Source organism: Ahaetulla prasina, chromosome 2 (genome assembly GCF_028640845.1).
Source record: "Ahaetulla prasina isolate Xishuangbanna chromosome 2, ASM2864084v1, whole genome shotgun sequence".
NCBI classification, from domain to species: domain Eukaryota; kingdom Metazoa; phylum Chordata; class Lepidosauria; order Squamata; family Colubridae; genus Ahaetulla; species Ahaetulla prasina.
This window is the reverse complement of record NC_080540.1, coordinates 92,247,966-92,275,782: the sequence shown is the minus strand read 5'-3', so window position 1 is coordinate 92,275,782 and position 27,817 is coordinate 92,247,966. Positions and strand designations below refer to the sequence as shown.

At 39.3% G+C, this 27,817-nt stretch overlaps 1 protein-coding gene across 3 annotated transcripts in view; it reads right to left on the bottom strand.

Moving 5' to 3' along the window:
• RASGEF1C (RasGEF domain family member 1C) overlaps positions 1-27,511 on the bottom strand; it is a 99,519-nt gene extending 72,008 nt beyond the window's left edge. The window contains exon 1 of one of the 3 annotated variants that reach the window (XM_058168496.1): positions 27,208-27,511. The gene's annotated coding sequence lies outside the window, so the exon portion shown is untranslated. The remainder of the gene's footprint in view (positions 1-27,207) is intronic. The other 2 variants (XM_058168495.1, XM_058168497.1) reach the window with 2 other exon arrangements.
• Positions 27,512-27,817: the final 306 nt, after the last annotated feature.

The window sequence follows — 27,817 nt, the reverse complement described above, 5'->3', positions numbered from 1 at the left end:
CACGATGAATTAAAAAAGACAGAAATCTTTGCTCTGATGTCTCCCTCTCAAGCCAGCTGCAATCACTCCCAATCGCTAGCCTTATCTGGCTTCAGGCGCGATAAACTTAATAGGGGAGGAGTCTCTGCTTTAATGCCTCCATCCTCAAGGCAATCGCAAGAAGTTCAGATCACTAGCCAATACGACTTCAGGCGCGATAAATTCAAAAAAACAGTTTGATGCTTTTTTCCCCCTTCTGCGGCTGCTGAGCCGCGTTAAGATCGCTGCCTAAAAAAAAATAATTTTACGGTTGGGGTCGCCACATCGTGGGTAATTGTATTAAAGGGGTCACAGCACTATAAAGGTTGAGAACCACTGCTTAAAGGGAAGAATGTGATGAGTTAGAGTCAGAACAGATCAAAAGGGTATGTATGTTGTCTGTCTCTGAACTGGGCACAAGTAAACCTTTCTTTTCTCAAAAGTGTTTTCAGAAAGTCGCCTTCGTGCTGCCCTAATAATGGTAGAATGTGTGCCGAGTATGAATAGTTACAGCAAAATTGGGCTAAAATGACATTTTGAAAAAAATCAGCAGCACAGAGGGTTCCTTTTTTCCTATTTTGTTAGCATCTGTTGGCCATCACGAAGATGGGCCATAGGACAGAACTAAAAGGGAGAATGGGAAGAATCAGTATAAAAGTCAGTACAATATTGGACACAAGGAGCTGTCCAGCAAAAGCATGGAGCTGTCCATTTCCAGATTAAAGAGATCAGTGCTGAGAAACAGATTTTAGGTTTGATATGAAGATAACCTTTTTTTTTTGTACCAATCAGATCATGTTTTTTGAATGCTGGGTGGTAGATACCTCCTTATTCTAGCTGTTCCTACAATCTGGAAAAATTCAGAGAGGGGCTTTTGTAAAAATTATACCCCTACTCTGTAACAGCCACACTTCCTGTACATTTATTTTATTTTTACTTTTTTTTTTTTAGCCACCATGAGAACCCATTTAGAGGCTAGTGTAAAATAATGTTTTTAAAAGGTTAATTGCATTTGAGGCTTATGCTAGATGATCCAGTGACTGAAATAGTGTCTTAGGATGCTTTATAATTAAACCACCACAAACATTGGCAATGATGGAGATTCAAAAATTGTACAATGTGAGATTAGGGTTAGGGTTAAACCCATTATGACTTCAGAATGCCATAGGATTCTGCTGTAAATGGGTTTTAAGTGGCTGTAGTCATGTGGTAGCTGCTTTTGTAAAACAGGGTGGCTAGCTTGCACCATACTTCCAAAGACGGTGCCATCTTCACTGTACATGCTTTTTTCATCTCCTTCTATTCCATGAAGCAACATATGGATTTTTTTCAAAGCTACTAATATGTTTATGGCCAAAAGAGCACTGATGAAACTGCTTCAAGCACCTGAAAGAAACACAGCTGCCCTCATTGTCAGACTAATTTTGCAGCCAGGTGGGTTATGAAATGAGAGACATGTAGTACATTTCTGATTAAGATGATAATATAAGAATCTTGATTTGAGTAATTATAGATGTTAGTCATATCACTATTGCTATGTGCCTGCAACTACAACAATACCACCCACTTTTTCTTCCAGAGTCTCAACAAAGACTTTCATTTCCACCATAACAGTTCATTTTTCTGACCAGAAGTCCAATAAAAATATAATCTAAGCTCAGTGTTTTTATACAAACACCCTTGATAAACTGGCACAGACATGGAGAGCAACATCTATTGGTTTGAGTACTGTATATTCTGCCAAGAGATATTTACAAATATAATGCCTGCTTTTTCTGTCCAAACCACTTAATCTGCTACATTATTCCCACCAGCAAGAAAGAAAAGTAATTTTAAACATTGGGGAAAGCTTTGCAGGGAGAAAAACCATTTTGACTTCTTTGGCACATGTTCATTTCTCAGACTACGTAACAGTTACGACCCTTCTAGCAGCATTTTCGCATCTTAAAATTTCTCCACCCATTTCCCCAACTTCAGTCAACATCATACTGTTCATGTTGTATTCATCTTAAATTATTTGTATTCTCAGGGAAGAGCATGGCATCATCTGCACAGAAAAGTAGATGTAAATCTGCATTCCCAGTCAATGCACTTCTACTGACATTGCCAGCACTCTTTATACATTTATCCATAAATACATTAAACAACCAAGGAGACATCACACATCCCTGTACTACTTCCAGTTCAATATTGGATCATCCCTAAACATTCCAGACATTTAACCTCCATCATATATTGCTCTTATTACTTTCAAAAACCAACTTTTTTACTCCATAGTCATGCTTGTTAAAAAGTATTTAATTCAATTCATCATATATTTTCTAAAAATCAGTAAAAAGAGAATAGTTTTGCCTCTGGGCTAGGTTATGTGATGATCTTGTTGCTTGCTACGGCTGTTCACCAATTTCCCAAGCAGACACACAAACTTTATTGCTGGGGATTGTATTATAAAAAACTGAGAATGAATGATACATCATAGGATATAGTACTCGTGAGAGAAGGAGGGACAAATACAGATATTGCCAAAAGTGGAGAGCCCTAAAATGATGCTAAGACCAAAGACAGGATTCTGGAGAGAAGAAAGTGAGGTATGGAAGTCCTAGCCCAGTGATGGTGCATGCGCTTATCTGGGTCACAACCTGGAAGAGAAGCAGCCCAGGGTGCATGTGAACTTCTTGTTCCTGGAGCACTTATTTGCACCGGCCAGGTAGTCTTCCAGATTTTTGGCCTGCATGCGTGCACGATGATCAGCTGGCCAGCGCACAGGATCACGCAGGAAAACAGAAGGCCAGCTGTTCCAGTTTGCTGCATGCACAAAGACCAGCTGATCATTGCGCAGTGAGAATAAACAAGCCAACTTGGGTTTCTTTCAGATATTGACTTCTTTTATTTGGTCTGCTACACTCCGGGTCTCAGGAAAAGTCGAGGTTTCTTTGTATAAAATCAGCACTGAGAGCTTCTGCCTCTCAGCCCCTTTTAAACACCCCGCGGTGCTCAGGCCCCGCCCCATAGCTGAACTTCTCCGTTGATTGGACGACCGGCCGCTCTCTCCCTCCTCGTCTGACAGCCTCAGCTGCCACATCATCTGCTAAACCCCCGAACTAAAGCAGCTCTTTCTAATGCTCAGCCCTCATCTCCCTCTATCCCGGCCACCAGTGTGCTGACTCCTTTCTCATGCTTGCCAGATGCAGATCCCTGCAACATCATGTGTCAAGCCGGACCTGTGCTCGACAGCTATAATGGCTACCAAAAATGAATTTGGAGGATGCTGGCTAAGAACAGGATGAGACTTTCTAAAACATTTGAAGGCATGGAAAGAACTGTGAAGACACATTGTCATGATAAAAGCAGGTAGAAGATCGTAGGGCTTGGCTGGGGCTGAAGATTGATAGAAAAAGCAAGATCAAAGTCTTACCTACCAGAGTAGAACTAGCCAGTTATCCTGATATCGTATTTCATCAATTTTTTGGGTGACAAAATGTTAATTCATATTGTAAGGTATTTCCTCAAACCTAGGGACTTGGGGCACTCTGTGAACTATGGTCTAAATTTGGTGTCAAATGGACTAAAGAATTTCCAATTTAGAAGACCTTTTAAAAACAAAACACCACATAATAACCTGCATCTGCCATTAATCCTTAAGGAAAACTCCTGAGGCATGAAACAATGGTCAAAGGGAAGAGACATTTCAACAGAGTTACAACAGAAAAGTAAAGTTTTTCTATTTTCTGTTGATCTACATTTCTCTTCAGGCACCATTACAAAATCAAGAAGTATTTTCAAGTCAGCCATTGAACCTTATATCTACCATGGAGCGAAATACATAGCAAAAAATATCCACAAACCTGCCCTTTCAATGTTATAAATATTACAAAGATAATATAAAGTCTGGTGGGACACAGTGGCTCAGTGGCTAAGACGCTGAGCTTGTCGATTGAAACGTCGGCAGTTCGGCGGTTCAAATCCCTAGTACCACATAATGGGGTAAGTTCCCATTACTTGTCCCAGCTTCTGCCAACCTAGCAGTTCGAAAGTGCATAAAAAATGCAAGTAGAAAAATAGGGACCACCTTTGGTAGGAAGGTAAAAGTGTTCCGTGCGCCTTTGGCGTTGAGTAATGCCGGCCACATGACCATGGAGATGTCTTTGGACAGCGCTGGCTCTTCGGCTTTGAAATGGAGATGAGCACCGCCCCCTAGAGTCAGCAACGACTAACACATATGTATGAGGGGAACCTTTACCTTTAATATAAAGTCTGTGTAATTTCAAACTTGATGATATATTTGTATGTTTGTAATCTGCAATAAAAAGAACAAATGCGTATGTATAAATGCCACTGGAAGAATAGCAGCCACATGAAGTCTTGGGCTGTGCCAACTTATGCTGCAGAAGGCACTGGAATAAAACAGACTTTGCATTAGCATGCTATAACACAACTTTCTCTTGCCGCCTCAGAGAACAACCCCTGCTTTACATAAATCTTTCATGAAAAGCTCTGCCTCAAGCACTACTGCCTAAGCAAAAAAGGGCAGCACTGAAGAAAACAGTTTTTTTTCCCTCCAAAAGCATATCAAGTCATACAGAAAAGTAAATGGAATTTTTATCTGCTGTGTTTTCACAAAGTCCCAGGAGGTCTCTCAAAGGGAAACAATATAATTAACAGATATGAGATATTGGGAATAATTGAGAGGGGGTTTTGGGGTGTGGAGAGAAAAGCTATTTAAATTGTTCCAGACATCAATACATAGGCAGTCAGAATAAATTCAGTCTGTATTATTCAAGTCTCCACATGTACAGAACAAGCTCCTCCGGATTCTGTTTTTCTAATATAATTAGAGATTACTGGAGCTAATATAATTGGCAATCTGGATTAAGGGAAAGTATTTCAGACATGGTTCATGCTAGAAATGATGAATAAGACCATGTGTCTCTTTCTTCACACCAACAGACATCATCAAGCCCATAAAACTTCAGTCATAAACATATAAGGCACACAAACAGAAAGTTTATTACGCTTCATATAGGCATCAAATATACCACTGCTTTCAAAGTGTCAATCCAGTTCTCAAAATCCACTATTCACATTTTACTAAGGAATGGAATCAAAATGATGAAATCATGAGAATTGGCAGAATCCAAACATATTTTTGTTCTGTTTCATGAAATGTGTACTATGTCTTTCCTTAGCGAAGTTCAGAAGGGAATTTTGTGACATTTTTTATTGTTCCAGATTTTCAGACCCTTTTAAAAGAAATATTCTGATATTTTCTTCATAATAATATTTCTAATTTTCATGCACCACAGCAAAATAATAGAACTGAGTATCATAATAACTATAATAATTTGATGCAGTACAATTTAAGATCTGAGCTAAAATAGCCTATAGGGCCCATTTAAAATTTATAAGTATCCAAATAAATAAGTAAATAAATAAATAATCTTATCTAACAATAATGCATTCCTGAATAAAGAATGAATACTTAAATTACTATTCTGTTCTAAATTAGATACAACAGACTAAATAACAGTTTTTAAGACTAAAAATTTGGAATAGATTGAGAGATGTAAGGAATGTATTTCTGAAAATACTGTTTATATGTATTTCCATATATGTCACACTGTTCTTTTATGACTGGAATTCCTTCCATTGTAAAAATAAAATTGATAGCTAATGGTAGTCAGAACCTTGGGTGATTAAATCAAGTTACTATGAACTAGTCAGCATATAACTGGTTATAGTAAATAATAATAATAATAATGCTGGGAATTAATCAGTGTTATCTTGATGAGCAGAAAGACCTACCCTGAATTTCAAAAGAAAAATCTTTGCAATGAAAGATTTCAGTCTTGTCAGGTCTTAATTTCCTAATTCACTTACTATTAATTTGTGAATGAAGATAACTGCAAACATAGCTTAACAAAATCATCTTATTTTTAAATATTTATTTATTTATTAAAACTGTACTGTCAATGTAATGTCTAAATACAATAACAAGGTGCTTCATGAAAGTAAGCTTCTTTCTATTTATTATCAATTATGTTAAGATATTTTTCCACAAACGACTCTAAGGTAAGGCATAATGTGGTTCAGGCTGAGTGTTTAACAAGCCAAAAACTTGGTTTATTGACTGAAGTTTTATTAAATACATCACAGCTTTGACATGAACCAAGCCAGGGACCTCATATATTCATTGCATTATGCCATTGTCCTTAATTGGCTTAGCCACAATAGGCTGGGGTCCATAACATTAAGCACAACTTTGAAACCATAGCGTTTGAGTGCATGCCGCAGTATACTAACCCAAAATCAAGCACATTATAGCTTGATGTAACGTGCAAACTCAGCCACTCAACATTCATACATGCAAACTGCAATGATGTCAGCACAAGATATCTTATGACGCAATTGTGCAAATGCTGAGATTAGATACCTGTATTAGGACATCTAACCCAAGCACACATTTCACAGCTTTTGCATGATTGCGTCATCATGCATGTGTTGCCTTTGCCCATCCTTGCTGTCCCCCCCACCCCCAACCTCACATTTGTGACGGAACAACCATAAACACAGAAGATTATGATGTCTGCTGATTGTAAGTAATACCCTATTTGTGCCTCATGGTGCTGGGATGGATCTTCATTACAATATGCCCATCTGAATCTGAGTGGTAGGTATTATTAACAAATCAACAGGAGGCAATATTAATAAGCAGGAAGGGAAGAAGGAGGCTAGAAAGTGAAAGTGACCTGGAAATTATAAATGGGAAAAATGAGCGATGGGGCACTGGAATTAACCCAGTTGTTGGGATAATGGACACCAAGAATAACACTCTTTACATCGCAAACTGCTGAGCTTTGCTATTTCTTGTTCTGGCAGTGGCTTGGCAGACAAGCTGTCTGATGATTAATCAAAAGCCACTCCAACAGCAGTGAAGGAACTTCACTACCCAGAAACTGGCTGCTTTATTTTTTCATCACGCAGTATGCTACATTAAACTGCAGAAATGACAAGTTTTCCTCCCCACTCCAAAGGCATTACAAAAGACCCTGTAGCTTACTACAAATAACAATGTATTGCATATACACGTGTGTGCAGTGTGTGTGTGTGTGCTATATGTGCACACACACACATACACACAAACACACACAGATATACAGATATATGGTGATTAGGTAAAGCGTAGACAATCCTATTAAGTTGATCCTAAATCATGTCTCCTGTTTTAAATCGCAAGTTTGGTTCATTCTGTTTCTTCTGACAAATCTTTCTCCCTACAATTTACTTGGCTTTTGGTCTGGTGGTTCTGTATTCTGTGTCTATCACTGATAATCAAGCAGCAGGAAACAATCACAAATTGGCTCAAGAGTATTTTCCCTGGCAGTTAAATCAATAAGATTGCTACAATAAGAGGTGTCTGACATGGATGAGAATGTCTGAGTTCCTGGATGAAACCACTAGCAAATTTCATGTTACCACTCCAGGGTTACAAACACTTGATTGGGGCTTATAATAGCAATAGCACTAAAGACTTATAGTGCTTTATAGCCCTTTCTAAGCAGTTTACAGAGTCAGCACATTGTCCCCAACAATTTACTAGGGTTGCAAAACAAACTATGTCAGAATCAGTGGCTCAAATACATACCCATGCAATGTTGGGTTCATGCAACATTTAACATTCAAATCAAATAAACCAAATTGTGGTTAAGATTATGTTTGAAAGAGTATTTGATGTTTACTAATTACATGAATTATATTTGCTAGCAGAGAAAGTTTTTCTGCCCACTAGCATGAAGGAAGAATGAAGGGGAAGTCTGTATCTGTTGAATAGAGATGTGTCTAAATTGGTTCAGGTGGATGTCTATGCAAATGCTTTCTCTCTTTTTTTTTAATAGTTCTTTTTAAGGTTTTGATAAAAAAAATACTCATCCATATTCGTTCATGGTTTTCCTTAACAATGCATATTTTTACAACTCCCTCTAATATATGTATTTTTTTTTCTCGGAACAACTTCTTAAACACAAGTTTCTGCCGATCAAATTCTTTGTTATGTAAATTTTTTCAGTATTGGCTTTTAAAAGGAGAATTACCTTAATGTAAGCTCTTAAAAAATGTAAAAGGCTCTTTTATGTGTACCTCTCAGAAACAGATGTTCTTCACCATGCAAAATGTCACAAACACAAGAGTATTTTGGGGGTATTTTGGGACTATGCCACACCGTAGTCAATTTTGGCAGATCCCACCAATTTGCTTTGTTGTGCATTTCAAGCTCCTATTGTTAAATCCCTATTTGTCCACTGCTGTTAAAGGCTCAGAGCTCTAGAAGTGGGGAAAAGACATACGAAATACTTTCATTCATCAGGAAGAATAGTGAGTAAAAAAAAACAGCCACTTAATTAGGAATTCAACAAGGTAGGCTAGTTAAATTGTAATGGCCTGTAGTAAAATTCAATCAATGACACTCAGGTTGAATTATACAGTTTGCATTCTCCTGGAAATTTAAAACCTCTACATCTTATTCAGAATCGACTATAAGGCATCTCCATACCTTAGACAAAATTGGGCAAGAAAAAGCAAGCTTCTTTACCATGGTTTTCCAGACATGTCTCGGGTTTTGATTTGGCAATACCATTATCTATTCCAGTGAAATAATTTGCATATGTTTGTTGGATCTTCTCCTCCTCCTCCCCTCCTCCTTCTTCACAAGAATGGAAATGATACTTTTATAATATTTATGAAGCTGAGGAATGATAAGCTGGGCTGCCACTGTACATCAAGGAAACAGCTTCCTTTATGAGGGCAATGGCCACCAGAGTCTTCTGGAGTCAGCAACCATAACAAATCTAATACATCAAATCAAAACAATGAGATCCAGAATCTTAAGAGAGTGCCTCCAGCAAATTGTTACATCTTGAACAAATCTATTTAAATAGAAGCCCAAGAAACCATTTCTCTCCATATTTTTTTTGTCCCTTAACATATTTTATTTTATTTATTTATTATTTATTTATTTTGTCAATCATATATAAGATAACAGGTAAAAGTATAAACATAATTTGGATACATGAAAAGAGTAAGAGTAAAAAGGAATACTAGGACAGGGACGGTAGGCATGCAGGTGCACTTATGCACGCCCCTTACAGACCTCTTAGGAATGGGGTGAGGTCAACAGTAGACAGTTTAAGCTTAAAGTTTTGGGGGTTTGGGGAAGAAACTACAGAGTCAGGTAGTGCATTCCAGGAATTGACCACTCTGTTACTGAAGTCATTCCCTGAAGAAGTTCCCTGGAGGTGGGAGATGACATTGGTGAGATGGATAATGCATAAGTTGGGAAGGGACTATTTCTGTTATCTACAGTGATGTGAGGATCCTATGGGCAGAAGCAGGTATTTTGGAGGCAGGAGAAGGGGAACTTGCATTTGATGCACCTCTTATCCTGGCCCTGAGCATCAGTGATCAAATATGCCTTAGACTCAGGTTGCTACTAATAAATACCTGCTTTGTGCAAAGTAACCCAATGTCCATATATAGTATGATAACAGATGAATATACAGATTTGGCAGGTATTACTGAGACCTACATGAGCAATATTGGAACATATTGGAACCACAGAGCCATATTTTCTTTCCATTCATCATACTAGGGTTCCATATGCTCACTACACCAAAGTGGTCATCAAACCATCATTAGTGCAGGTAGAGGCCAGAAATCTGCTTAGGCCATATAGCCTTGCTATCTCAGGAGCATCAGCTGAGTTAGCCGTGTTCTCCATGCATTTTGCAATTCCAGGCATCTTCCCACACTTGCTGCGAGATGGTCAGTTCTTGACCTCTATAACTATTTGGAACCTGCATATAGGAAAAAAAGGGAGCAAATGAACAGCTAAGAAATAGAATACAGAAAGGAGGAAGAAGAAGAGATGGCTGAAGTAACAAATGGTAGCAAAAGGAGAGTAACAAGTAGTCTATAAGGCAGGAAAAGCATGGAGGAAAGACAATAACTGGATGCATAGAAAGGAGCCACAAATAAATGAAGCCCAAAGGCATCTATGAGAAAGAGGAAGTTTCTACAGCGTAAGAAGTTGGCCATCTATTGTCCCAATACAAAGAGCTATGCAATGGAGAGAGATAAGATATTGTCCCTTTATACAATAATACAAGCATGCGGGAAGGAATGACCTATCCCCATGATGGCAAACCTATGGCACACGTGCCAGAGGTGGCACGCAGCGCCTTCTCTGATGGCACATGAGCCATCACTCCAATTTAGCTCTGTTGTGCATGCATGCGCACCTCCCGCTGGCCACGTGCGGGGGGCCATGGGTGCATGAGCGGGGGTGAGCACATGCAGGGGGGCAGTGCAAGTATGTGCAGGGGGCACTTGGGGGGGGCACATGCATGCACAAGGGGCAGGGCGCATGCTCAGGGACCATACGGGCATTGCATTTTGGGGGTTCAGGCGCGCACTTTGAGCACTCGGTCCGGAAAAGATTAGCCATCCCTGACCTATCCTTTCCCCGCATGCCTCTCTTCCATTCATACTCTGCAGGTTTCACCCAGAAAATGAACTTAGCACACCTACAGGTAGTGCTTGACTTACAACAGTTCATTTAGTGACCGTTTGAAGTTAAAGCAGCACTGAAAAAAGTGACTTATGATTGTTTTTCACATTTAAGACCATTGCAGCATCGCCATGGTCATGGGAACAAAATTCAGATGCTTGGCAACTGACTCATATTTATGACGGTTGCAGTGCCCCGGGGGTCATGTGATCATCTTTTGTAACCTTCCGACAAGCAAAGTCAACGGGAAAGGCAGATTCAATCAACAACCATGTTACTTACTTAAAAACTGCAGTGATTCAACTTAACAAGTGTGTCAAGAAGGGTGGTAAAATGGGGCAAAACTCATTTAACAAATGTCTCATTTAGCAACAAAAATCTTGGGCTCAATTGCGTTGGGACTCGAGGACTACCTGTATAAAAGATGTACATGTGCAATGAACCTCTAGTTTGGGAACTCTGCTCACTTGATAGTCAAAGACTTGATTCCCCTGGGAGTGCTTATAAGATTTCACCTATCCTTCCCACTATTCAGAAGAACTAGACAAGGATGTCCTCTTTCACCCTTGCCTTTTAATATCTATGCGACTCTTTAGTTCCATAAGCAAAGCACCTAATCTGTACACTTAACATTTTTAACATTAAATTAACATTTATTTTTAATTGCTGCTACAATTCTAAATACTGCACCACCATGGCTCAGTATCAGGAGGAACGTAATACGCCGAATAACATCACAACCACTGGATGATTAGCTGAAAGTTGTGCTTTTATGTAGATGTTATAAAATGAATTAAATGAGATGTTTCATCACCTGCAGTGAGATCTTTAAAAAATATTGACACATAGGTGGTTAGTTCATCTAGGAACAATTTTTTTTCTTTTTTTCTATATGACAACCCTTAACAACAATAATAATGATCTTTGCTAACAAACAACACTGGTTAGATATGCCAATGTTCCTAAAAATCACAACATAAAAATGATGACACATCGATTATGGTATCATCACACCAAAGATGCAATTTTGCACTTGCTCTGATGCAACACTATTTCTGATAGTGTTTCTAATGCAACACTATTAGTCACATCATTTGTCTCATGACACATGTTTCATTCTCACCTCCCTTTGCAGATGCCTGTGGATGCGTAGATACAAGGCTTATTAAGTGCAGACTGCTGCTAAAATTGTGAGCTGCTGTAGGTTGACAGCTTGCATAGTGCTGAACATTCAGTTTCCACTTTTCTCCGGTCTGGTGATGCTATTCTCCTAAAAGCAAAGGATCTCCTTTCTGGAGCACAATCTGTGGCTATCAAGAAGTTGTTGGATCCTAATTCCCTCAAACCCAAGGAATGCTGAGATTCAGTGCTCTCTGGAGATGCTCCATCTCCATCAGCTTCTGAAGTGAAAACTCTTCTATATGAAAAGACATGAGAGTAGGAGATTTTAGCAATGGTTAAGGAGTTTAACGTGGTCCCAATGGGACAAAAAAAGTACAGACCCTGCAAGTCTTGATGCTCACTTTGAAGCCATTTAGGAGTGGTAACACATTGTTAGAAGATGTATTTGGTTGTCGACAATTGCCAGTCCATTCTGTTCATGCTCACACACACTCCAGAATACCACAGGAAGTGGCCTAGCTACACACTCATAGCTAGGCCCCTTCCTGTGGCCACTTCCTTGCACTCTGCAGCAGCCTCCAAGGCTTTCACCACCACCAATGTCACTTCACATTCAGCCGTCGCATTTGAACAGGTCCAGCACCGAATTAATTCATATTGCTGCTTGATGTGTCATTTCTTTCTCATCACATTGGTACCTATTTATCTACTTGCATGTAACTTCAAACTTCTAGGTTGGCAGAAGCTGAGGTAAGTGATGGGAGCTCACTCCATCATGCAGTGCTAGGATTTGAACCACCAGGTTCTCTAGCAACATTAAGCCACTGAGCTACCGTGCCTCAGGAAGGTAATTGATTGATGGGAAGTAGTAGCTACCACGAGCTACTGGGCCACAAATTGAATCTCCCAAACAAGTCTAGAACCACTTTCATATTGTAGAATTGACACTTTCCATCACCATGACAGGCTACTAATGACATAGGTCTTAACCTGTTCTTGTAAGATTCTTTGACCAGAAATGAATTGGGCACCTCTCAAATACAACAGAGCTCAACAGGAAACCCCAGACACTGCTCCACCTCACTGAGTCTGTTGCTTGAAATGTGGCATGGAAACACAAAATTATGGAAGAAAATTTTGTGAAAGAAGTTTACAGATGAAGAAGCAGAAAAGAGATAATATGACAGGTATAAGTCAGAGGCAAACAGCCTGAGACCAGATGGATAAACAGACATACGTAATCACTGTTCCTCTCAACTACAATCATGAATCTCTTGGCTACTTGTCTGACACAGAAGGGAGAAAATGGTATAAATATCGAACTTTGTTTCTATTGAAAACAGGGATTGCACTGACACTTGGCAGCTGCTACATTTTTCTTTTTAACTGCTGTTCTAGTTTTTGCAAGAAGCCTCCCTATCTAAAGAGCTGTGTTCTTGAAATATTGACAGCAAGGCTTCCAGTTTAGCATCAGCGAGAGCGAATGTCTATGCAAGTTGGGGAGTGAAAAGAAATGGGAATCCCAAAGCTTAAGAAAATGATTCAGAGATGCCTGGAATTTCTGAGGTACAGAGCGAAATGTTCTTTGTCAATGTGGCTAATTTTTAAACCTAGCAAACTGAAATGGCTTTCAGGAAATTAAATTGCAAATCTGGTATGACAGGCCATTATATAAAAAAAGCATGGCCTCTATGATACTTCATTAAATATTCTATTCCATTTATTTCCAGCTATAAGAAAAATGCCAACTATGAAATCAGTATATCCTTGTGACTGCTTCAGACTTCAATATGGAGGTTAACAATGTTGAGGCAGATATTACAGGAGGGTAATTACTTCAATTATTCATCCTATATGAGCAATAAGTCTAAGTTTAGATGAGGACTGATTATGAGGGATCTGGTTTGCAAAGCAGCTAGAGACTGTTACGTTTTCTTTTGATTTGGGAGCTTATTCTTCGTTGTGCCACGATATATAGTTTTATATATCTACGCTGCTAGTCACAACTCAGCAGACGATGAAGAGGTAACTACTGACTAACAGGAAACCACCGTAAAATTCCTAAAATTGTCATAAAAATCTAGAAGGCGATTTCCTTCTGCTCACAGCATTTATGACCAGCTTTCATGCCATACACTAGCAGCTACTCTGTAGGGTTTCTAACGGGACTTTCAAAAACTGGCTGCTGAAGCTGAAGTATGGGCATTCATGCTAAATAGAATGAGTTGTAGAAGCTGTCAGAGATTTTCCTCTTAACACTGTGCTGTTGGAGCTACAAGTCTCTTTTCTCAATGATCAGGGAGGAATCCATCAACAAAGTGTGGGTGAAATGCCACTTTCTTTTCACTAGGCCTTCTAAGGTGCCTAGAAAACTGTCTGTTGTGCGTCTATTGGGCTATGGTTCTCCCCATCAAATGCTACCCATTTTTACTGGTCTGGTGACCTTTATCCCAAATGAGTATTTAAGTTCTAAACTACATTCTCTGAGTTTGATATTTAGATATGGCTATTAAAAAAGACTCAGCTGTGACAAGGCATCAGTAGGCTGCTATTATAAATACCCACATTAAATTTAAAACATAACTGTAACTGTATTGGTTCAAAAGTCTCCTTGATATTTTATTGTTCAGTATCTAATGCCATGTATGAATCACACCCAAAGTGAATCCATTTGTCACCACCCAAGCACCATCTGTTCCTGGGAACAAATGTCATTTTAACGACAGCAGTTGTCATAATCTCCACACTTACAATCATCTAAAATTACTGTAATATATGCATTCTTTTTTAGCATGTTTAGAAAATCTGCATGTGATGTTGGATATCTGATCCAATCTTTCTCTAAAGTCACTAGACTTTACTATTGTTTTAATCATAGGATATTATCACATTGTGTGCAAATTTAACACATTCTTCCATTAATACAGTACTGGAAATATTTTGCATATTTTTAAAACAGGGATCAAGGCATTTGTTAAATACTATATTAAAAACGTTTTGCCCGTATTCGTTCACATAGTTTACACCTTTATCTTTGTAAAGATATATTTATGCATGCAAAATGAACATATACTGTATACTACTTGATGTTTTTAAAGCAAGGACAAATGTTCATAGAAATGAACCATGATGTGTGAAAGGAAAGAAAGGTAATCTCTTCGCCTAGAATTCATATTAGATTCTTTGGAAATTCTTCAATATTTTTGAACAGATCAGAAATGCTTTCGATGCATACTGTTATCAGTCTACAGCAGCAAAAACAAGGAGAAGCTGATCTGATAGCAAAAGCTGCTGCCACATTTCATAAATCTGTTTTTAATTTTTTTTATTATTATGGGTAGTTCCCAGAAGAAAGATTCATATGGGAATGCCTATGCCATGTATCTCAAAAGAAAGACCATCTTAAAAATATATGAAGCATAAGAAGTGAATACCCTTTGTACTCATATGAACAAACTTTGTCATCAGTGGACAAAAGCAAAACAAAAAACAAAAAAAATCAGACCAACAATCAAGAAGTAAACGTATTTTACCAATACCAGTGAACCAATCAAGGAACTGCTAGACAAACCAACAACAAACAGCCCAACCAAAGAATCTTCAAGACCAACCCCACCAACCCTGACTAAGCCACTAAAATATAAATTGATATACACCCCTCACATCCTGGACATTAATTGTTTCAACTCCTACCCTCAAAACGACGCTATAGGGCACTGCACACCAGAACCACTAGACACAAGGACAGTTTTTCCCCGAATGCCACTAGATGCCATTAGTTGTTAGTCTGCTTAACAACTAATTCCCACAACACTGTCAAATAATTTACTAAGACTATTACTATTATTTTTCTCTTCCTTATTAGTATTTATCTCTTCCCACTTATTACTATAACCATGTTGCTTGTATCTTTCAATTTATATTGTTTTTATTTGTTTCCTAGTACGATTTGATAGATTAGTAACCTTGACTATCACTAAGTGTTTTATCTTTTTATTCTCGATGAACGTATTTTATTCTCCTTACGTGCACTGAGAGCATATACACCAAAGACAAATTCCTTATGTGTCCAACACTTGGCCAATAAAGAATTTTATCCTATCCTACCCTACCCTACCCTACCCTACCCTACCCTACCCTACCCTACCCTACCCTATCCTATCCTATCCTATCCTATCCTATCCTATATAAACTGAAAGCAAACCCCATTCCTAACTAGCACTGCTGATGTTACCTAGTTTGGGTAATGAAACATCTGGAAGAAAACAACCAAATTCAGAGAGCACCAAGGACCTCTCACAATAAGATGAAAAATAGGCAACTACTCTAGTTTTCTCAGATATGGTGCAAACAAGCTGCAGTAGGTAATCTCAAAAGTGTTACATTAAATAAAAAGAATGCTTCTAGAAAGAGAATTAGTTTGGCACTATTTCCATCAAGCAAAGCAAAAAGGTATAATGTATAACCTGTAGAATTTCTGCAGCTCAACAACAGTTAAAGTAAATATTCCTGTACCCTTAACCAGGGCAATTGATATAGTTCTGAGCAAAGCTGTAGTTTTGTAGAACTATGAAGACAGTGAATAAACCCTATTTTCCCAAAAATAAGACATCCCCTGATAATAAGCCCAATTGGGTTTTTGAGTGCATGCTTAAAATAAGCCCTCCCCGAAAATATTTAAATGCAGAGCTGGAAATCAGGTAAGACAGCAAGAGGAGCCCCATCTTGCTCCACACACCCCAAAATAATAAGACCTCCCTGAAAATAAGGCCAAGCACTTATTTCGGGGTTCAAAAAAAAAAAAAGAAAAGACAGGGTCTTATTTTCGGAAAAACACGGTAGGTATTTCCAGGCAGTGCTGAAAGCAGCAAAATTCATGAGAAGAACAGAAGATTTAGACAGTCAATAAGGTGAAGATTTTTTTCTCTCATAAGAGAAAAAAGAATCTCGTAAGTTATTGGTATAACTTGTTAGTAAATTTGTCTAAGCTATCACATAGATAAGCAACAGGTACAAGTACAATGCTAGAAACAAATTCAGACCCAGAGAAAAAAATTTCTTAAGTTGCTAAATTTAACATTTTCCTAAAGTCACACAGAAGATTCTCAATATGGATGCATGCTTCAAGCCAGATGCTCCCCATTTGTCCACATCATACCCGACAGCTATATAGTGTTACTGCAAAGTTCAGCTGTTGGCCAACCAGTAGATTGGAAAATGAGTTACAAGGATAAGAACAGCCCAGCAGAGGTTGCACATATGATCTCACTAAGCCTGGAGGAACCTAACTTGAACAAAAGCCAAGGAGATTTCTACCAGAAGAAAACAGGTTTTCAGAAATAGGTGTAAGCTTTACATGACATGTCACAGTTCCCAAGATCAGCAGATGCTGATTTCATAATGGAGAGAGTCCAACTCTAGTTCTCAATGTGGTAAAACTATTTATTTATTTATTTTATTTATTTATTTTGTCACAAAAATATATATAAGTATCATACAAAAAAAGATTATATAGTATATAAACATATATATGAATAAATATTAGGAGGTATAAGCATATATATATATAAGAAGAAGAAAACAATAGGACAGGAACGGTAGGCACATTTGTGCTCTTATGTATGCCCCTTATGGTCCTCTTAGGAATGGGGTGAGATCAATATTAGAAAGTTTTTGGTTAAAGCTTTTAGGATTATGGGAAGAGACCACAGAGTCAGGTAAAGTGTTCCAGTGTGTATCATTTGTATCATTTGTATGTGTAGCATTTCAAAGTTGTAATTGGGAGCTAATATCATTAATGTTCTTCCACATAAAATAACATATAAAGCAACCTGGAACATAAAAGAAAAATTTTAAGATAGATATCTTATTTTGTATGGTTTTTTTTTTAAAAAAGTCCACTATTTTATAGGAAGCAACAGTCAATAATATGGATCTTTGCCTGCACTGATACTATACACCCTAGAAATTTATCAACAATTTCATTGCACTGAAGACTACCACAGCCTAAATAGGTGAGAGTACTTAACAACATTTCATAAGTCTCAAAGGTGCTTTTTCAAAAAGCAACTGGACTTTCTTTGCTTTGTTTTTTGTTGTTGAAGACATTTTGCTTCTCATCCAATAAACTTCTTCAGAACTGAGAAGCAAAACATCTTCAAGAATAATAGCAAAGAAAGTCCAGATGCCTTTTGAAAAAGCATCTTTGGGACAACCATGACCTGGATGGCTGAGAATCTCCACAAACACTTCATAAGGCTATAATGTAAAGTTGGCAGAAAAGGAAAAAAAAAATTTTTTTTCCTGGGATACCAATGCAGACATAGCGGTAAGTAGTACTTAACTCTCTTTTGCATATTACCACATGCATTTTTAAAAAGAGCACCTGAAATGTGATCACACATTTCTCCTATCATCTAATTTGGCCCTGAATTGCTATTAGCAAAATTCCAACTGAATATTTATGGATTTAAATGTTAACCAGACTCTATTTATATACAGCTGGAAATGTGTTTAAATAAAGTTAAACAAACACAGGGAGAAAAGGCAACGTCTGAGTCAGAAAAGACACGAGCTAAATGTTAGAAGCAATATCACTTGCCTACCGAGCCGTGGCTCAGTATTATATGTGCTGGATAAAGTGTGGCTTCCTAAGGCTGGCATATGTCAACCACCTTTGATCCATCCCATCCTGACAAAAAAAAAAGTCTCCCTGTTTAGATGGCAACCTCTGTTTGCTGTAGTACAATAAAATGAAACGTTTCAGGCTAGCATGGGATCAGATAGAAGTTATGGCTGGGTGAATATCCATTAAATGCAATCCTTCATGGCCGTAAAGTTGTTCTGCACCATTAGTTCCCAAACCCATCCATATTACTGCACATATGCAGCCTTCTAGTATTATGGCCCTTTCTGCAAAGTAAAAAATAACACACACCAATAATTGATAAGCAAAACATGGAAGTGCAAATAGACCTTGCCACTCTAGAGTGCAACAGTTACTAATGCTGTACTTGAGCCTGTTTCCATTCAATTATAAGCCTGTTCTGTATTCCCCAGACACGTAGTCACATTATTTATTTATTCCAATATTTATAGCCTTGACATAGGCTCTAGCTGCTTGGCAACAATCTCTCTCCATAAGGCATTTCCCAAGGAATTATCTCCAAAGGGCACAATTGTACTATCTTTATCATATTTTGAATACTCAGATTCTGCAGGAGCGACAAAGCTTCTAAGCATGAGGTTTAATCTACAGGCAATTACATGAAAATCGATTAAAGCCAGAGCTCCTAGAAATTGTCTGGATGAAAGCAGAAATTGTCAGATGGAGGAAGCAAAACTTCCCAGTAGTTTTAACACATGCAGTTTTTAATCAAGATGTTTCATACTACCTCTGTACACATCAGGAAATACTTTTCTAATTAACAAGGACTGCCTTTCATCTACAAAAAAAAAATATGACAAAAGTAATTAGGTTTCACATTACCTCTGAAAGTTAGGTAAGTTACTATTGGTCCCATTATTCAGAAAAAGAAATGATACTCCAAATATCCCAATGTAAAATATAAACAGTCGGTTTATGTTGGATAGTTGTGAACTGCGCAAATCAACTTTTAAATTTTGCTCCAAGAGAAAAATAACTGATCTGCCTTGCTTAAGTCTTGTGGGTCACCACATACTCTTCAGTTACAGCTCCCATGTGGGAAACCACTTGGAAAGCTTTAAATAAGAAATCGCTGCGTTTTGTGTTCTTAGGAGGCAGCTGTCCTACTCCTTCTGCCACATGGGAAGCCACTTGAAAGGTTTTTGCACAGAAGCTGCTCTCCATGATGGTTGTAATATGCAAGAGCTGCTCAGCAAATGCTCCACGTTTCAATCCATGACCCACATGGCTGCCATTAGGGCAAAATCACTCAAAAGACTGGAGTTTGATTGACTGACATCTCTTGGAAGAGATGAAAACTCCAGATTTCTCTTGACACCATCTCTCCCCCAATACACATGGAGGGCTGCTCTTAATTTTGGAGTGTGCCATATGTGCTTGATTTCAAAGTGTGAAGTGGTAAGTAGCTTGCCTTCGGGAACACAAACAGATGTGGTCAAAACCTTCAAAGAATTCTCCAGCATGCTAATATTTCCTTTCAGTTCTCGACGCGACTTCATATACTCACTAAGCTGGAGCCTACAAATGCTGGAAGGAAGGTAATGTAGAGCAGGAGTCATCCACCAGTGAAAAATGGCATTTTGGATCAGGGACAGCCTCCAGGAGAAACAAATATTATTTGGGCAATACTTAAACAATTAAAAGAACCAGAAGGTTTCAAAGTTTGGAACTTTCTCACTGTTATGCCCTCAGCAGTGTGACAGTCCTAGGCTTCAAGCCAGAGTGGGTTTCAGCAGGTTCCGGCCAGTTCTCGAGAACCAGTAGCGGAAATTTTGACTCATTCGGAGAACCATTAGTAAAAATTCTGACTGGCCCTGCCCCCATCTATTCTCTGCCTCCCAAGTCCCAGCTGATCGGGAGGAAATGGGGATATTGCAGTAACCTTCCCCTGAAGTGAGGTGGGAATGGAGATTTTACAGTATCCTTCCCCTGCCATGACCACCAAGCCACACCAATCAAGCCATGCCATGCCCACCAAGCCATGCCCACAGAACCGATAGTAAAAAATTTTGAAACCCACCACTGCTTCAAACCCAAACTTAGCATTGTTCTCTTTGCCAGTGTGAGTGAGAAAGTGCTCTTAATTACAGTGCACTGTCTCTTTGGGTCAGGTTGGGAAAGGTTGGATCTTCAAGAGAGACTCCAGCTAAATCTCCTATATTTATACTTCTTTAGGGTTATTGTGTGCTGTCTGATTACAATACATTATATATCAGTGGCAGCCTGAAAACATGGATTAGGAATTGTACCTCTGCATTTGCCATGCTTGTTAATCATTTAGAGATATTAAGTGGCAATAATTACATTTTCATTTTCATTCATATGCTATGTCCCTAAATTGCCTTCAGTTTAAGAGTTAAAGGGTTTTTATTCTTTTCTAGGCTAGTACAAAGCTTTGCTCCAAATACTATTTTCCAGCACCTTAAAGCCTTATGATCCATTTCATGTATTCTATGTAACAGTGGTTAAACTTGGTAAATGATTGGCCATGCATAATATTGAGAAACTTATTTACAGAATCAGAAATATTCTTCTTAGTCAGCACTTTCTACTAAGTCCCAAAGCATAATTATGCATTCCTATCAGAGCAATCTTATTTAATAAAATCAATGTTGCCTATCAGTTCAATATTAATACTACATATAGAAAGCTGGCTTTGAACTATGACTTCACATTGAACAAAGATAAAAATAAAAATAATGGATGGCAGGAAAAAGAAAATTAAACGGACAGCAGAAAAAAGCTTAATCACAAAACAGTTCTGTAAACATTATAAATTATGTAAGAATATAACAAACTAAACTTATAAATAACTTACAAATGAAAAATACTCAATGGAAATAGCCCAAAACTGTGAGCAATGTTGCTTAATTATGCCTAAGGGTCTCTTAAAAAACTCTTTTGTTAATTACTTCTGAATCTGATTCTACCCAACTGTCTTTTCAGCAGTAAATCATTACGAAAAAATTACTTGGAAAAGAAAATGTGGTTGTTTTATAATCCCCATAAACAGGGACCATTTTAATTAATATATGCCAAGCTTGAACACTATTGGACAGCCTTCAAGTAATCATTACTGGAGCCACCCATCCTGGACAATTGTCATCCAATCTTCCCTTTTTAAGGAAGGTTGTTGAAAGGGGGGGGGCAGTTATAGCTTTAAAGGATCTTATAAAAATGGACTCCCCTTTCAACATGGTTTAGAAATGGGGGGCATGGAGTTGCAATGCTGCTCCTCCTTTCTCTGTTATCAGTTCCATGTGGTACTGGGAGGGGACAGAGATCAACCCTGAGGCCTCTAACACTTGTAGTGAAACAAGGCTTGAAGAGCTGTAGTGGCGCAGTGGTTAGAATGGGTATTGCAGGCTAATTCTGCCAACTGCCAGCAGTTCTATTCTCACTAGCTCAAGGTTGACTCAAGCTTCCATCCTTCTGAGGTCAGTAAAATGTGGAGCCAGATTGTTGGGGGCAATGTGCTGACTCTGTAATCTGCTTTGAGAGGGCTGTAAAGCATTATGAAGCGATATAGAAGACTAAATGTTAGTGCTAGTGCTAATACACTTGCCTTTCCTATTTGACATCCACATGAGGCTGCTGGGTCTGGTCATCTATTAGTTTAGGGTCAGGTATCATCAATCTCAAGTTATGTATCTCAACCCCACACTAACCAAATAATGATGTCCAAATCTTGACTCAGTGTCTGAGGATGTGGGTATCTAGACGGGAAGGAGCAAACTCAGGCTTAATCTGAAGGGTATTTAGGCTACTCAGTCCTAGTCCCAGAGATTCCTTAGTCCTGAATAGAGTTTAGGTCTGTACTTTCCCTTTGAGTTTTCCTGAACTTACAGATACTGTTCAGGGAAGACACCTGTGGCCAAAAAGTCCTTGCAATAAAGAAGACCCTTTGCTACCAATTGCAACTATTCCTGGTTTGGCAGGTCTTCAGACAGTCACTCATTTTGGTTACTTTCTGTATGAAGTACTGCAGTGGGACTGCTTTGAAAAACAATCAGAAGCAGCAAGTGGTTTAGAATGTAGCAGCACAAGTAGTTGTGAGCATGCCACACTGTGATCACATAATAACAGTGGTGGGATTCAGCCAATCCGCACCTATTCGGGAGGACCGGTTGTTAACTTTCTAAGCAGTTCAGAGACCCGGTTGTTGGAAGAAATCTTATTTTATTTTTTTTCCACTTTACAGGACTAATCTGGTAAGGAAGGCAGGAAGGAAACATTCTGGTGTTGTTTCTAGCCTAATCTTTATTGTCCTGCTTACAGAAACTGCCTCTTTGCTTAACCCTTATTACAATGTAACAGCTAAGGCGAAGCGCCCATCAACATGAGTGATGTTGAGTTGGCCACGCCCACACAGTCACATGACCACTGAGCCACACCTACCCAGCTGGTCATTAGGGCAGAGAACTGGTTGTTAAATTATTTGAATCCCACCACTGCATAATACCTATCTCTCTGCTTTATGAACAGAACTGGTTACCAGGTACAATTTAAGGTGCTGGTTATTACCAATAAAGCCTCTGATGGCCCATGGTCTGACTACCTGATCTTGTACTTTCTGTCCAATCTGTATGAGCAGCATTAGCAACTTAGATCCCATTGATTAGGCAACGTCATCTGATGGAACCCAGAAAGCCTTCTCTATTCTAGAGCATTGTTGCCAGTCCCCGCAACATATTTGTCTGACCCAAATTCATTTAAAAGAACCTAAAAACCCTGGCTTTCCCTCTCCCTGGTTTGGATTGGGGTATCCAGCAGGCTTCTTATAGGAACTGTTTGTATCAAGCAATCATATGCTTTATCGCTCTTTCTAGATATTTGCCATTCTTTTGATCTGTTATATTGTTCTGAATTGGTTTTTTAAAAACATTGCACAATATCCAGAGTCATTAGGGGATTAAAGGAACTTAGAAATTTGATAAAAGAAATAAATAGGTTATATAATGGTAAAACCAGAAAAGCTAGAGGGATTTTTTTTAGCCAAAGTCCACAAATGAAACTCTGAAGCATGCTGTACCACCTTTCTCACTGTTTTGTTAGCTGTTAGCTGCAATCTAGTGTTTCTACCCTGAGTTGCCTTTGTTTAGAGGTATAAAGTAAGAATTCCTTTATTTAATAGAAGTTTTCAAAGCATGTGCAAAAATGACACATCTTCAGTCAAATGCAAACTCTATGCATCTAGTATTTCTTTTTTTTAAATGTTGTGTAAGCAATTTTTTCATTATTGCCTGAAGAAGGGAATGCTGAAAGGCCACTAGGTTTAAGGTGTAAAATTACAGGCTCAACCCTATGGAACCGAAGACTCATAGGGCTATCTCTCTAGAAGTGATTTTTATGTCAAACGCATACTGAAATCAATGAATCAATGAATACAGCAAGAAAGTACAACCACTGTCTCCTAGACAATATGGATTGCAATTCTCATAACTCTATGCCACTATACTATTAGATTTTGATTCCCATCAATCTTAAACAACTGCAAGGCAGCATATTGCCTATCCCTCATCTACTGACATTGTATTTTTTTCAACCAGGGAATGATTTAGATTGACTTATTGTTCCTGGAAAACTCAAAACTGTTTAGAGTATTCTAAAATTTCATATGCATTTTCCCTGAAAGGCTCTGTTACTTCACACGCATTAAAAGAAGACCACAGGCTAAACCATCTAAGGTATAAACTATGAACTAACATCTCACCAACTTTAATTGTTAATGTTTCTGTTAACAAATCAGTTATAAATGTTTAAGTAAGGAAAAAGTCTATCTGAAATACAATACTTAGTGTCTCCCGCCTTTACAATAAATAGATGCTGTGACTCAGGTGGCATATCTGGCTGATCTCATTTGGACTTCAAAGCTAAGTAGGCTGTATGTATTAGAGTGAGAGATCACTATGGAATACCCATCAACTGGATTAGAAAAATCCAAGAACGCCAGAAGAAGCCAATGGCAAATCACTTTAATAAAAGGTAGTCCTTGACTCACAAACGTTTGTTTAGAAACTGTTACTCGGCAGTGAAAAAAGTGATATACAGCTGGTCTTCACATTTACAATTATTGTAGCTTCCCCATAGTCACATGATCAAAATTTGGCTGCTTGGCATCCAGCATGTATTTACAATGGCTGCAACATCCCAGGGTCCTGTGATCACCATTTCAATATTGTAGGAAAGCTACTGATTTGAATCCATACAACGATCAGGAGTTAAGCTCACACTGAGAACATCTTTATCTTTTTAATCTCACAAACAGTAAAAAATGAGAAGAAGCTAATCAAAACAGTTGATGTACCACAGTATTTCAGTTTCTTCACATTAAAAAAATAGGATGATACTGCACTCATTTATTTTCAAAGCAAGGAATTAAAACTAATTGCTACTTTGGAATATACAACAGTTGTTCCACTGTAGTTTAATTATCATAGGCGAACATCTGCGGTATAGTAAAGTTGATTCCTCACTGAATTCATGCCATACCAAGTAATTAAGTAATAGCAATGACAATACATATTGCCCGTATTCTATTTTTAAAGTGTTTATAGAAAAAAAATATGCAAGTATTTTATTGTATGATTTAGTGTTTTTTCCAAGAATGTATTTTCTTTCTTTATTGAATGGATTAAATGCCGTGATGGCCTAGTGGTGAAGATGCCTGCCTCCCACTCAAGAGATTGAGAGTTCAATCATAGGTAGTGGCAGATATTTCTCTCCTAGGGTGCAAACAACAAATATCTGCTGCAAACTCCGCATAGGCATCTGGAAGGGCATCCAGCCAACAAATGCTCCGTTCCATCTAATCATCCTGACTCTGCCCCAAAGAGGGACTACAGGGTTGTAAAAATGGAGTTTTATTTATTCAATGAATTAGTTCTTAGCTAGTTCAAGCTAGGTATACAACATTTGCTCAGTATAGAAGGAGGCACGGTTCCAAGCCAAGGAGGGTTTTTTCCTTGAAAAAGATGCCTGAACTGAGATAGTACATTACATTAATCTTAAACAAGTTTTTCAAGGATGAATTATACTCTGCAACTAAGATCTAAGCAAAAATAATGATATATTTTAACAATAGCAAGCAACAAGATGATCCTTTTAAGCTGAAGCCTGTAATTAGGTTTCCAGCAAATGAGTGAAAAAGGAACTAACAACTGTCACTGCAACCCTAAGCAACATATACCTGTGATTAAAACCTACTATGTCTTGTAAAATTTAATCCCAACTAAAGAGGGAAAATTGTACCTCAGATTCCATTTGAGATGTGTACTTATTGTTACCTCTTTGATCTGCATATCTCATACTCTTGCTTTGGACACATGATACGGACCAGTCCCTGAAACTGCAAGGTGCTTATTTCTGCCTAATATGGCTAGACTCATATTTTAAAACACGTGTTAAAGAGTTAGATAATGATGAAGAATGCAGCTGAACAAAGTTAACAAAGAAATGAACCTAAACCTATTTGGAAGCAAACAACAGCATACACAAGGCACACAACTTCCAAGTAAATATGCCAGGATTCACAAGCCTGTCTGGCAATAAAACATTTTGAAAAGATGGGGAGGGGCAAGTGACATCTCTGCGAATTGCAATATTTTCAAAAAAATAATTGTGCTCTAGGTTAAAGGCCAGTATTTCCAAACAATGGGTGACCCTTACAAGGAGGCAGCAAAGAGAATGCTCTCCTTCTTTAAGAACAGTTACCCTATCAAAGCCTAGAGAAGGTCAACTAATAGATGGTTACATTTTTTAAGAGGTCTTTGATGCTCTCTGAACTTGGTTGTTTTCTTGCAGAGATTTCATTATCCAACCTAGATAACATCATCAGTATTAATAAGGGATGGATTAACCCTGATGGTGTTACCTACTTTGGATAATGAAACTCTGTAAGAAAACAACCATATTCAGAGAGCACCAAGAACCCCTCATTTCAACCCTGAGCAACAAATATTCTCCTTTTATCAGTAGCTTTGAGACAGATTCCCTTCCCCTCTTCCATTAAACTCAGTTCAATGGATATTACGGGATTTTCCAGTCTTAGGCAGGCCAGAAGGGGCTCCGATCCCCCTTCCCAGAGAACACACAGAAGGTCAACCTCATTCATTTTGGGTGACTCCTAGGCAGCCCAATCTTCCTTACAGATATAAACAAGCCTCACCGGCTCGTCTTTTCCCGTTTCCAGCCCAGACTCCACCAGTAATCGATAAGGAAGTGCATTACTTGAATTAAAAGTTTCTCCTGATTAATCGCAAAAGTCTAAGGAACCCACGTTTTAGGACCGGCTTCCCAACCCCTAGTTGGCAACCAGCATGTATTTACGATGGTTGCCCACATCCCAGGGCCCTAGCTTTCCTCTTGCCTAAAGTGTATGTGTGCGCAGCACGTACACACACACACTTGTATCCAGGGATCTAAGTACCGGTAGTTCCCTTCCAGCACGACCAAACATTTGAAAACCACATGCCCAGCCCAGCGACTCTTGCTCAGCCGCTGCAAGGTGCCTCCCTCGAGATGCCAGGTAAGGAGATGGTGATCCGCGCCTGACTGCCCGCGGCCCCCGCCCGCAAAGGTTGCCTCCCCACGGCTGAAGGCGAGATCAGTGCGACACCTTCGGCTCAGGAAAGAGCCTTGGCCAGGAAGAGATTTGGTGTGGTGGGGGGGATCACCGATGTTCGGCAGCTTTAGCACCCGCTACGTAAGTGATGCGCGCAAGAGTGGAAGGGGAGGTGGACGGACGGCCGCCCCGAAAAAGCAGGCGGCAGGCACCAGGCACCCTCCGCCTTACCGGCCACCTGGAAGGGAATCGACGGCGAGAGAAGGTGCAGCTACTCACCCCAGCTACGTGCTCCTCGGTCCGCTCAGCGCCATCGAGAGCCAGAGAGAGTTCCCGAAAGGGCTTTCGAGCCTTCCGAGATCGGAACCGCCCGGCCGGATTCTTCCTACGCCTACCAGGGGATTCGGAAGCTCAGCCCGCTTTGCCCGGCGCTAAAGAGCCAGCCACTTGCACCACGGCGGCGCCGCCGCTCTCGCTGCAAGAGCCTGGCTGCGGCCAACACGCGTGCCGCACCTCCGAGCTGAGCCAGGGCGGAGGGAGGCGTGCAGCGCCGCCTGGCCGCCGTGCGCGGAAACAGGGCGCCTCCCCGCCTCTTCAGCTCTTCTCGCCTTGGCTAAAGCCGGGCTTTGCTGCTTTTCCCAGGCACGTGTTAGGGCGGACCCCCACCCCACCCCCGCGGCCGCGGACAGCCAATAACAGAGGAGCGCGGCAAGCCAGGGTGGACAGGTGTAGCCTACGTAATGGACGGGCCTCCAGCACCAGGCCTTCTTCGCTTTCCTTCTGTAGTTTGTCCCTGGGACGCCGAGCGGTGACTGGCTCCGCGTTGGTCAGTTTAAGGAAGGCTCTGCCGTTAAATCCCACAATTGCATCACCTACACTTTAAAATTCT